At 36.6% G+C, this 4,276-nt stretch overlaps 1 long non-coding RNA gene across 1 annotated transcript; it reads right to left on the bottom strand.

The window, feature by feature from the left end:
* Positions 1–1,921: 1,921 nt before the first annotated feature.
* On the bottom strand, positions 1,922–3,052 carry LOC134809015 (uncharacterized). The gene is made up of 2 exons (XR_010153498.1): positions 2,936–3,052; positions 1,922–2,027 (listed from the first exon to the last, which is right to left on the bottom strand). It is a non-coding gene; the product is annotated as an uncharacterized LOC134809015 (long non-coding RNA).
* Positions 3,053–4,276: the final 1,224 nt, after the last annotated feature.

The raw sequence follows: 4,276 nt of genomic DNA, 5'->3' as shown, positions 1-4,276 counted from the left end.
GGACTGTGAGCAGAAATCTACAGCTCTAAGATTGCTTTGAAGTGGTGCAGCCATTTGTATGCCTATTAAAGATTTCAAAACTTCAAGTCCTGTACAGGGTCTGGGTAGTCTGGGTAAACCTTTGGCCATTCTGCTCCATACATACAACAATTTACTGTCAATGGAGCATGGCACGTTTTTAAATATTCCTTTCAGTTTCTCTCCATAAACTTCTGCCCATTACTAATACTGAACTCCACAAATGAGATCCTATAATTGTCTACTGGACATATTTGCAAAAACAATAAGAAACGCCTTTTTTTCCTTTGTGTACATCCATTGATCTTTCAGGAATCATTCATGTAACTTGTCCTAATTAGATATATTATCTATCCAACTGATCTGGTGTTCAGATGGATGCACATATCCATGAATCCTGAGTGAATTTAAGAAAAGAATTCTCCGTAAGCAAGATCAAGTGTCTCAAAAACTTTTGCTAAGGTTAACTTTAGTAATGATTTAAAACCTTTAACCACACTTTTGCCTCGGTAAGAGCTCAGGAAAGGCTGCCCCAAAGTACTTTGAACTGAAGGAGATTGGGAGGTACCCCAGGAACAAGGTCACTCTGATCTTCCCTGACCTTTCTTTGTGAGCGCTGGTCATAAATTATCTGGCTTATCTTGCCTGAAATTAGGTCACAAGATCCTCATTCTAGAGGGGTCCTTTCCTGTTCCCAGGGGTGAAGAAATTCTACACAAAGGAGTCAAGGAGTCTCTGAACACAGAGGCTTTGCTAAGTTTCCCTGCTCAGTCTGTTACCATTGGATCATACCCTTTTGTCCGATCACATTTCAAAATGGCTGTTTGTTCTTCACCAAAACTAAGCAGAAAAATACACAGTTTTCTAAATAGGAAAAGGGGCTGAAAAACAAATAAAAACGAAAAAATAAAATAAAGCACATGCTTTTCTCTGGGTCTTTGCATCTTCATTTCTGAAGGCTCCTGTGTCAAGTAAAACTTTGATAAACAAATTTGTTGTGCTTTTCTCTCATTAAACTGTCTTTCATTCTCGAAGTGTCAGCTGTGACCCTTATGATGGGTGAGGAAAGGTTTTTGTCACACCTTTCTGCCCCTATACCTCCAAATACTACATTACAAGAGAATGCTCTTCAATGTCAACTTTAATGCTTTTCAGCTATTATGATTCTGGTGATGTGGTATTTAATTAGGAGAAAGAAAATCTTTAATTAAACAACAAAAATAAGGTAATCCTGTTTAACCCTTAAAAACTCGTGAATCTTTTTTTTTTTTTTTTTTTTTTTGAGAGGAATCTTGCTCTGTCACCCAGGCTTGAGTGCAGTGGCGCGATCTCGGCTCACTGCAAGCTCCGCCTCCTGGGTTCACGCCATTCTCCTGCCTCAGCCTCCCGAGTAGCTGGGACTACAGGTGCCTGCCACCATGCCCTGGCTAATTTTTTTGTATTTTTAGTAGAGACAGGGTTTCACCATGTTGGCCAGGCAGGTCTTCAACTCCTGACCTCAAGTGATCCGCCCGGCTCAGCCTCCCAAAGTGCTAGGATTGCAGGTGTGAGCCACCGCGCCTGGCCAAACTCATGAATCTTTAAATGAATCATTAAATCTGCTGCTCTGCACTCCTCGGTGTCTATCAGAATCATACACACATGTGCACAGACAAGCATGCACACACGCATGCACACGCACACACACATGCACACATGCACGCACACACACGGACACACAGGCATGCACACACACATATGCAGACACACAGGCAGACACGCGCACACATGCACACACACACACACTTGCATGAACACATGCGCAGAGCTTAGAATGGTCTATTATGCATGCAGGATACACATTCTGAACAAAGTAAATACACGTTAACCCAATATAAGTTAGCACCCAGAAATATACACTCTCTCGAATGAAAAATATCTTTAATAAAGGACCTTTAATTAAAAGTTCTTTAATCGTCTCAATCCAGAATCATGTGACCCAAATTTTTCTTGATTAGTCCATTCAGCTCCTGTAAGAATACAACTGTTGCACTCACTAAATATGTTGTTTAAGTAAATATAACTTAGGAATATACAGTATGTCTGATTTTCATATGCAAATCTTTTCCATAGATACAGATTAAGAAAAATAAAGTGTGACACTTTTCAGAAAACATTTTTAATATTGTCAGATTCATTGAGATCTGAGGGTAGGAGTGGTCAGAGAGAAACATCAATTAGTACTAGAAAGAGAAAGTAACTGAAGGTATAGTGTAAATTCTTTCAATGTGTACATGATCCCAGAATCTAAATAATGATTAGGTTTTAAAATACATAGTTGACTATATGAGATCCATTTTTATGGCAACATTTCTGGCCTGTAATTGATATTCTCTCCAAAAAATTTAGTCAAAGAATTAGACAAACTCCATCTGTGATTTGGAAATATTAAATTTTGAATAGAAACACAGAATTTTAAGGTCCAGTTTTAAATTTTGGTTGGCCTTACATCATTTTCCCAAACACAACCTTTTTGCTTTTTTTGAACTCCTGGGTGATCCTGAAATATGAATATTATTACATGCTCATTTGAAGTTCTGAATAAAATTAATGGAGAAGTGAATATTTATAAAAGTGTATTTAAAATATGCAAAATAATTATAATTTTTTCATAATATTTATAATTAAAATATTTGGATGCAATAATTTCAGCTGCAAGCATAGAATATTTTCCATATTACTGGAAGAGAGGCCTAAGGACTAGACCAGTTGTTTACCTTTTAAAATATATATATATATATTTTTTAGGTTTCAAGAACAGGTGATATAATCCACACCCTGTATTAGGTATTCGTGACTCTAATACATTTTATATTTTGATACTGAGAAGAGCTTAATTCAATGTTTAAAACAGCAACAACGACAAGGGAAAACTTACACTTGCTTTGTGTACTGGTCCTTGGTAGTGATTTATAGGAAATTTCACATTCCTGGGACACACTGATGTCATCTAGAGCAACGGTAGCATTTGATGACAAAACAGTAGCTTCCAAAATTAACTACAATTACAGAAAGATAAAACTGTTAAAAACACATCACAAAAGTAATGTCTTACAATCATATTTCTTTGTGTAGAGGAACCCTATTTACATCTGTCCCATTCTCCAATCTAATTTTAGAAAACTGTTCTGACCAGAACATCCTAATTTAAATTTATAAAACCATAACTGCTTTGAGAGCGTCTTATGTACCTTAATGCCAAAGGTAACCTTGTTTCAATTAAAGTGGTAACATTCATCACGAGTGAAGGGCTCTCTTCTCATTGGAGCCATTAAGAGTCATATGCATTTATAATGAGCTCTTTGGGGTAATCAACTGTGTGACTTACAACTCAATTTAATTGAGATATGAATTGATTTGTAATCAGTGTGCTGAAGGCAATGATTTATTTCCATATTAAAATATTTAAATATTATATACATTCATACAAACATAATATATATTATATACATACACAGAAACATACTCACTGTAGTAAAGCACACATCAATAACCACATACAGTGGTTGATAATATTCATATGCTGAAGCACTCAGAGACATCTATTTAATTTTAGTTTATTCTAACGCTGAATAATGACTGATATAGTTTGTTTTCTTTCTTGTTAATTACTCATATTATGTTGTTATTCCAAGAAGAAAAAAAGAGAGAGAGAGAGAGAAAGGAGGGAAAGGAAGAAGTAATTTATGCCAGGAATCTTATGAACCTGCATAGTGGACCACCAGTCCAGGACACAGACAGAAGGTACATTTCTATCCTATCAAGGAGGGTCTCCAATCTCAAGGATCATTAAATTTACTTGTGCCAGGGCTCAGAACATGCTATCTCAAAATACAACACCTTGGAGTCAGAACATGCTGTCCCAAAATATAGCACCTTGGAGTCCCTCTCTGCCTTCCCCTCTCTTTCCTTTGTGAGAGCCAGCCATAAAGGAATTATCCGGCTTACTTCTCCTCAAAATAGGTCATAAGAACCTCATTTAACTGGTGTCCTACCCTATCTATACCTGGATGAAAGAAACACTACACAGAGAGGCCCATAAAGATCTTTGCTGAGTTCTCTCCAAGTTTTTACAATGAGATCATATTCTTTCTGTCCATTTGTATTTCTTCATGATTGTCCATTCATTGTTGAACTTAAGCATAAACATAGAGAGTTTTCCCTGGTCTTCAGGCCTTTGTTTTTGAAGGCCCCTATGTCACATAAAATGTTAATAAAT

The sequence above is a fragment of the Pan troglodytes genome, chromosome 20 (assembly GCF_028858775.2).
Source record: "Pan troglodytes isolate AG18354 chromosome 20, NHGRI_mPanTro3-v2.0_pri, whole genome shotgun sequence".
Taxonomy (NCBI): domain Eukaryota; kingdom Metazoa; phylum Chordata; class Mammalia; order Primates; family Hominidae; genus Pan; species Pan troglodytes.
Note: the sequence above shows the minus strand (reverse complement) of the source record. Positions and strands in the feature narration are given on the sequence as shown.